We start from the raw sequence: 9046 nt of genomic DNA, 5'->3' as shown, positions 1-9046 counted from the left end.
ATAATCAAGCAGCAGATTTGTGAGCATCTGGAAATGAACAAGGTGATTACTAGAAGCCAATATGGGTTTGTTAAAAGCAAATCATGCCAAACAAATCTTATTGCCTTTTATTTTAGTGGATCAAGGAAATGCTGCAGATAGAATATACTGAAGCCTTAGTAAGGCTTTTGATAAAGTAGACCACAGCCTACTCCTTGATAAGATAAAAAAAAGTGGAATAGACAATACCACTTTCGGATGGATTTGTGGTTGGCTGACCATCCATAACTCTGTTTGTGATCCTCAATGGAACTACATTGGAGGGAAGCATGCAGTGGGGTACCTCAAGGTTTTGTATTGGAGACAATATCCTTCAAAATCTTCATAAATAATCTAGATGAGGGGGTAGAAGGGGAGTTCATCACATTTGCAGATGTCACCAAGCTTAGGAAAAATACTAACACTTTGGAAGATAGACGCAGGATTCACAAGGATCTTGACACTTGAGCATTGGACCCTACCCAACAAGATGTAGTTCAGTGGGAAGAAAAGTAAGCCCTGCATTTAGGCATGAAAAATCAAATGCACATGTACAGAATAGGCAGTACATGGCTTAACAATAATGTCTGTGAGAGGGATCTAAGTCTTCTGGTGGATTACCACTTAAGTATGACTCAGCAGTGTGCCACAGCTGCCAAAAAAATAAATGCAGTCCTGGGTTGAATTAACGGAGGGATAGCATCAAGATCATGAGAAGTAATATTACTGCCCTAAACTGCATTAGTATTGGGCACACATGGCATATTGTGTCCAGTTCTGGTTCCCATGATACAAAAAAGATGCTAAGGCCTTAGAACACGGATGTCAAACTCATCACGTCATGTTGCCATCACGTGACGTTTCTGACATTTTTCCCATTCGCGGAGCTGGGGTGGATGTGGCCTGCACGTGATGCATCCGGCCTGTGGGCCGCCAGTTTGACACCTTTGCCTTAGAAAGAGTTCAGAGAAGAGCAACAAAGATGAAAAAATTGGCCAATGTATTAAACTTGTAATTGGACTATAACACTGGTATAGAGTTCTGGAGAAATCATACATTGGCTTTCTGTAAATATCCTGTTGTTTCCCTAATTGCTTTCTTTCCCTCCCCACTCCAGGAAAATCATCTATCTTCCTGAATCAGGCATTGTTTTTACTGGATGATACTGGATCCTCAACCCCTATTACAGCATTCTGCACAGGATGTCCTATTTGCCTTTCCTTTCTTTATATGCTTTCACTGAAACAATGTTAGCAATTTGTGTTTTAGAAGGGTTCATATAGGGAATTCTGCAGTGGGTCAGTTGTGAGACTTACTGGTGATCTCTTTATTTCTATATTGTTTCTGTGTAAAGAATCTGATGAGCCATGGAAGCATCCTACTGTCATGTTCAGCTAATGTGTGGATGCTACTAATAAAAATGATACTAAATACATTTTTTAAAAAAATGTTGAAGTCTATTTCTTTGAATACTCCATTAACAAATGGACAAATGATACATCATATTAAGTATTGTTCTAAATATGGACAAAATTCAACAGCATCCCTGAAAACATGATTGCATTTATTCAAAATTGGAAAAGATGCATAGGCCTGAAATGATCTTTTCTTTACATTCCAAATGTAAGATCTTTTGTACAAAAATGCACCCAGTTAATTTTTTTTCCACTCCTTTATCATTCAGCTATTGGATCTTTGGGAAACTACAAAATGATTTTCTGATCTGCTGATTAATCTTCACCAAAAGGGAGAGAAAGACACAAAGGGAAAGAAAGAAAATTCAAGGCCTAGTACACAAATGTAACAAAATAACAGTCTTTTCCTGAGATGGCTTTCATCTAAGACTTGTGGACTTCAACTCAAGCTATGCTGGCTGGAGAATTCTGGGAGTTGAAGTCCACAAGTCTTAAAGCTGCCAAGTTTGAAGACCTCTGATCTAAGAGATGACCATCTGACCTGAAACAAGAACTTCCTTTTAAAATTCTTTTAATATGAATAAATTCTCTTATAAAATAAAATTAGCGCAGCATATCCCATGTTCTTTATATTTTGACAAAGTGCTCAAGAAAAATACAGGTAGTCCTCAACCTACAACAGTTCATTTAGTGACTGTTTGAAGTTACAATGATACTGAAAAAAGTGACTTGTGATGGTTTTTCACACTTGCAATTGTGTGAACACTTGCAACATCCCCATGGTCATGTGATCAAAATTCAGATGCATGGCAACTGACTCATGTTTATGACAGTTGCGGTGTCCCGGGGTCAGATGTTAACCTTTTGTGACCTTCTTACAAGCAAAATCAATGGGAAAGCCAAATTAACTTTACAACCGTGTTACTAACTTAACAACTGCAGTGATTCACTTAATAACTGTGGCAAGAAAGGTTGTAAAATGGGGAAAAATTCATTTAACAACTGTCTTGCTTAGCAACAGAAAGTTTGGGCTCAACTGTGGTCTTTAAGTCAAGGACTACCATAGCAATCCTATGCAGCCAAAGTAAAAAGGAAATCATCACCCAAGCAGGAACAGGATGGCATACCAACATCTCTGACAATTCTGCTGACCTCTAAACAAGTAGGAGATAACCCACTAACAGCATGAATCTCTTATTGTTTCCTGATCCCAAGATACCATAGATCTCGTCTGTACCTCCCCTTGTTGAAAGCACACAAATGTTTTGGATCTTTCCTTGGTTATGAAAGAAAATGAATTAATATCTCATTGAATTCAACATTGTCCTGAGATTCTTTTCCAGGGAAGAGTCAGAGAAAAGCATGAAAAACCATTCCAGTGCCAACCATCGGCCAAATCATATACAGAACCCAAAAATGCAGTCACTAGTGTAACCAAGCTGCTATGCACACAATATACACTTTGAAACAACTCAGTAGGAAAGAATAAGGGAGATCCAAAACTGGGAATTAATTTCATTTCCTAGCCACAGAAAAATGTCAATAAGACAGTGCTTAAATAGCTTTCAGCAACGTGTACGGTACTAATGGGAAAACAGTTGCAACAAGAGTGGAATCATACATTTCTACTACAAAAGTAACTTTATAACAATGAATCATGTCTATCGTGGTCTATTTTGAAGTCTCCCAATACCGAGAGTTACCATGGAGCTTTAACTAAATAAAATATATTTATTTACCGTGTTTTCCCCAAAATAAGACCCTGTCTTATATTTTTTTGAACCCTGAAATAAGTGCTTGGCCTTATTGCCATGCTCTCAAAAGCCTGACTGGGCTTATTATGTCTTATTTTGGGGAAAACAGTATTTATCGAATGATTAAAACCACTTATCTCCTTCACAGGAGCTCCAGTAGATAATCATTTTTTTCTGGCTTGCTTAAAATTCCTTTATCACTGGTGTGAATACTATAGATTCTCCCCCCCCCCCGAAAAAAAACTGAATTGAAGAAATTACTGCTTCATCTTTCATATGCCTGTGTGTGCACACACACATATGCAACACACGCACACACCATAAAAATGTCTCTCCAGCAAAGAATGGATTGTTCATATAGAGTAGTGTAGCGTTTTGTATTTGATTCCAAAAAGATGCTTTGCAATTGTTAGGGGCACAAATGCAGCAGCTGTCTGCAATTCTGTACAGCTGCTGCATGTTTTCCTGGGATCACCAACTCCTGCACACTCAAAAATGATGGAGCTAAAGTAGCTTAAATCCACATTTTTTAATTTCCTTGGTTTGTATATGAACAGGGCATGACTTCCTCTTTTAACTCCAAAGAAATAGATTCAGTTCAAAAGAATGGCACTCGCCTTTAAATGATGTGGACAGTATGGAACATAAGTCACAAATGATAAAAATAAAATTTGACAACTTTTGCTGAACCTATGAACAAAGTTGTCAAATACAATTAGAATCTGAATTCAAATCCACATTGGTTGGATTTATGAAGTTTGATCTGCTCACAGATACTCATTTCTGCTCTAACCGTGATGTTGGCAGAAGAAAAAGTTCAAAAACTGTATCTTGGATAGAATATGGCATGCTGCTTCAGAATCCAATGTGATGCTGCATTATAGCAGGGTGTTACTTCATGTTCTAATGGAAGAAATAATGTCTATACCAAAAGGCTAATATGTGAACTTGCCAGATAATTGGACCTTATTATAAGAACAGCTATTTCCCACATCAAAGCTGGCCATGACAAAACTGAGATTTTTATAATCTCTGTTACATAAACCTAATGAATCTTTATTTCCTAATGAGCTTTATCAGTCATGAATCATTGGTGTATGCTGGTGGCTCCTAAATTCCTTAATTATATATATATCAGCAAATAATGTAACAGCTCCCACCTTGGACTGTGCAGCTTATAAAGATGTAAAGCTTTCTAGAAATATTGCAGATAGGTTGGAAGGAATAGAAGAAAGGTTATTTATGGGAGGGACACCTGGAAATTTTGTATAAAAAAAAATATAAACAAGTGTTTGTAAAAAAAAAGTTTTTTAATAGATCGTTTGGGAAGCTGAAAAGGTTTCAGTATTGGAATATGTATACTTTAATGCTTTATACATCAACCTTAAAGAAAATAATTAAAAATTCCTTAATTTGTCAGTTTAATTGTTCTGGCAAAAAAAAAAGGTACAATGAAAACTGACAGGAAAAGGTGTTTTAAAGAAGGGGTCTCCAACCTTGGCAACTTTAAGTCTTATGCTTCGCTGGCTGAGGAACTCTGGGAGTTGAAGTCCATAAGTCTTAAAGTTGCCAAAGTTGGAGACCCCTGTTTTAAAGAACTCTCATATACACCCCAGCTTTTCTGTTTTGTTTTTTTTACTGTTTTTCAGCCTGAGATTAAAGGGAGACTCCCTTTATCAAATAATTACATAGAAGGGGAAAAATTTATAGGTGCAGAACACTATGCAAATGTCAAAACAAAATAAAACCTTATAGCATCTCAAAGTATTTATTGCATGTATAAATAAATACATAAATAAATGTATTCATTATAGTTATTTATTTTTGTACTTCGCTTAAGAGAGAGAAGCACTGTCCACTTTGATATCAGTGATTTTTCTTTACCCTTGTCAGGCTTCTCTTTCTGTTCTACCACCAGTTTTGCTATAATAGCAACAGCTGTGTTCTGCTGCCAACATGGAGATGTTACATATGTAATACTACGAATACTTGTATTCTCAGCATTGACATGTTCAGCCTTAGTAATTGGTGTTAGTCTTGAATAAAGAAGAATAGTAGTAGTACTGCTTCTGATTGCATAATAATACACTATTTTATTCAGCCTACCATCTCTGTCCAATTCTGTTAAAAGTCATTTGTTCTCTCCGCATCCTTTTCCCCCCCAATGAACCCATAATACATCCATTTATATATTATGTACCTCATGAAAGTGATGTATTTTTATATATTCCCTAAAGAAGGAATGTACATTTTGCTGTGTTTTTTCTACTCTGTATTGCTTTTAATTGCATAGTTATGGGAAACTAAGGTACATACAGAGAATTTCCACTGGGCTGCAGAAGTAAACTTCCTTTTTGACAAGACCATTTCCCCAAGAGGAAGAGAAGAAGAAGAAGAAGAAGAAGAAGAAGAAGAAGAAGAAGAAGAAGAAGAAGAAGAAGAAGAAGAAGAAGAAGAAGAAGAAGAAGAAGAAGAAGAAAGAAAAGCCTATTTATATACTCTTACCATTTCACTCTATCCCCTCATCTGAAATTTGCTTCTCAGTCATGCTGAAGTATAATGAACATTCTCAAATATAATTAAAAAGAGCTGACTTTCCTTGAAATCAAAACCAAGATTCTCAAGGAAAGTCTAATAGCTGTCCAGTTAGATTTAACATCTAACATTTATCTGGTTATGAGAAAGAATCTGCCAGCGGAATTGATTCTTCCTTTCCCATATATTCCTCAAATCTTTCCTGGAATGCCAGGAATTAAGTTTGCTAATTATAATACTGACTACAATATATAAATATTACACATTAGAGCTAAAATACATTCAAGTCCTAAAACCATGATGTGATGCTAAAGATAGTCCTAGAAATGAGATTCTGTGGATGTGATATTGCAGTGTACGGAGAGGAGAGGCTTATCTTTTCCCTTCTGGTCATGCAATTAATCTTATGACACAAATCAACTAGCCAAAAAACCAACACTAAAATCCCATTCATAGAATGAGAGTTTCTTTAAAACACTTACTGATATCATGGAGAATGAATTAACAGCCCTGTGATGAGCAAAGAAAAGGCAAAACATTACATTGTACAATTCAAATGGTCATCCACTATAAACGTTTTAAAAAAGAGACCAACTGGATTTAATAATGGTGACTGGTATCACATGCATTTTCCTTAGATTGGCAAGATACAAAAGTGGATGGGCTTTTATCAAGATGTCAAGAGATCGTTTCGTCTGACATGTATTTTAAATCTTTGTTTTGGGGCCCCTTTGAGACCTAAAAGGTGTCTTTGCTTTGTTTTCTGCCTGGTTGAAATACAGCCTTTGTTGCAGAAATAAGTTCAACACAAACCTAAAGTAGGAATTGAAGAACTACTATGAACAGATGAATTCATAACATTGCAAGTTTCCTACATTGCATACATTACGAGGACTGCCTGATATGTAAAACTGTTAAATCTCTGTAGAAGAGGAAATCTATATTACCGGATAAAACCAAACATTTGCAAAAGATGTATTTCATAAATGAGTATTTCCAGGTACAATTATAATATACTTTGCCAAAACCATCAATGATAAAGGTGTTCAAGAAAACTAATTCCTATAGCCCTTGCAAGTTTTCTTTATGATGAGGACAAAGTATAGGTAACAGCAATGTTAGCTACCAAACAGAATAAATGTATTAGGTATTAAAGAGAAATTCTCGTACAAAAAGTTTGTAAAGTGGTTGATGAAGCATCATCATAGAGGAATTTGCAGCAACCATAATTGCATAAAAAGTAATAGTATAACAATCTTTACTTTGGCTAGAAACCAGCATAAGATACAATAAGGCTAATATTGTACAATCCATAAAATGTAATGAAAATTAAAATGGATAAACCATATGTCTATCACTATTCAGAAAATCAATATTAATTTAGTTTTAATTTATAAACTATATGTCATATGACTGTATGACATTTATCAATTTTTATTCTTAATCAGTTCCTGGCAAGTTTTAAAAGCTGCAGCATAAAATGAACATTTGCAAATATGTCTGATGAGCATATCTGACAGGCTTGATAGTTTCAGGGAGATAAAAATATGATGCTTGTTTCTGTACAGCACAGATTGAAGATTGATATGCTCAGCAGACTCCACTTCCCCGCTATTATGCCAGCATAGAAATTTCATGCATGAAATCTTCTTGAAACTACTCTCTGCAACTTCGGAGGAAGCAGCACCCATGCCAAAGTTTTTCTGTAATTTGCCATTTCTAATTGCCAGCCATTTTGACTCCACTCTGTAATTGAACTGGAGGATAGTAAAACGAATATGTACGCAAGAATTAAAAACTGGTCAAGAAAATCAATCGTCTCTGCAAGAAGATTGATTGGGACTAATATTAGTTGGAGGGTTTGGTGAGTGGGGGTTTATTTTGGGTGAAAGGCAAGGTAGAGTTTGTGTAGTTAGGTGCTCAGCAGTTCAGTGAAAGACTGACTGAGTACTTAGTACTGTTGGATTATAATTGGAAGGCTGAGTAAGTTTTCTGACTGCCCATAATTGTTGAATGCTAGGCAGAAGTGCTTTGGGTAGCAAAAGCTTCTCAGGAATTGTGTGTGAGAGAGATGGGAGCCAAGGGTTGGCACATGTAGTGCTATGAATAGGGAAGTGGAGAGAGCTCTGAAGGGATGGGAGTAGGCTATAAGATTCCAATAGTGATGGGCAAAATATGATGAGAGTTGAGAAACGGACTCCTCATGGGGACTGAGCCACAGGTATATTGTGCCTATGACACATTCCAGTTTCTCAGATTCAAACTTACTAGCCTGGATGGCAGGCTTTCAAAGGCCCTTTCAAAGCAGCTGTCGGCTATACTGGTGGTGAATGCTAGATCAGTCAGTATAATAAAGCCATCTTAATCTATGACTTAATTGTCTAGGAAAAGACTGATCTAGCATACATTACTGAGTCTTGGTTGGGACAAGGGGGCTGAGTCCCACTCACTGAGATATGCCCAGTTGGTTTCCGGATTGGGCACTAGCTGAGACCCCAGGGTAGGGGAGCTGGGGTAGTGGCGGTTATTGTCTGAGATATTTGGGAGGCATCCACAGGCCTTGCCCCACAGATTGCTGTAGATGAAACACTGTTTCTTAAATTGGGCACCAGGAGAAGTCATCTGGGGCTGTTGCTATGCTACCAGGCTCCCTCCTATTTAGCAATCTCTCTGCCTGACCACCTTGATTCTGTGGCTGGGCTGGCTATGGAGTTCCCTGGACTGCTGGGAGATTTCAACTTGCCATCCCTAGATGAAGGGTCAGAGGTAGCATGGAAGTTTTTGGTCACCATGGCAACCATGGTCCTGGTCCAAATTATCCAGGGCCCAACTCATAGCAGTGGTAATACACCCAATTTTCTTTTTCTGTCAAAGTAATAGCAGTGTTCTGGATTTTGATTTCTCCCCTACCATGGACAGATTACTCACTAGTGAGTTTCTTCACAGGGAGGCCAGGCGACTAATAGACTCAATTGGGTTCCAGAGGGGTTATTCCAAAAAACCTGCTACTCGGTCCAACTGAAGCCTTGGTGGCTGCATGGAATAGCAAAGCAGCAGTGGCTTTAGATTGAGTCATGCTTGAGCAGCCTCTCAGTGCTCAGGGTTTGTGATGCTCTTTATAATATATGATGGAATTGAGGGAACTTAAGCGGTCTAAGAGACACTTAAGGCATCTCTGTTGAAAGACAAAGAATGAAAACAATCAGACATAACCTACTTCATAGTGAAATGTAACTGTTTCTCCATCCCATAGCATCTGTCAATAGTCCCCCAGAAGCTTTATTTTGGGTGACTCAGTCCCTCCTCAGAGAGAGTAATACTGAC

General features: G+C 37.4%; 1 protein-coding gene across 1 annotated transcript in view; it reads right to left on the bottom strand.

The window, feature by feature from the left end:
• The window catches only part of RUNX2 (RUNX family transcription factor 2), a 168426-nt gene that overhangs the window by 111644 nt on the left and 47736 nt on the right, over nucleotides 1–9046 (bottom strand). The window lies entirely within an intron of this gene.

This window comes from Pituophis catenifer, unplaced genomic scaffold (assembly GCF_029215685.1).
Source record: "Pituophis catenifer annectens isolate HBS135680 unplaced genomic scaffold, rPitCat1.0.hap2 SCAF_1, whole genome shotgun sequence".
Lineage (NCBI taxonomy): Eukaryota > Metazoa > Chordata > Lepidosauria > Squamata > Colubridae > Pituophis > Pituophis catenifer.
Note: the sequence above shows the minus strand (reverse complement) of the source record. Positions and strands in the feature narration are given on the sequence as shown.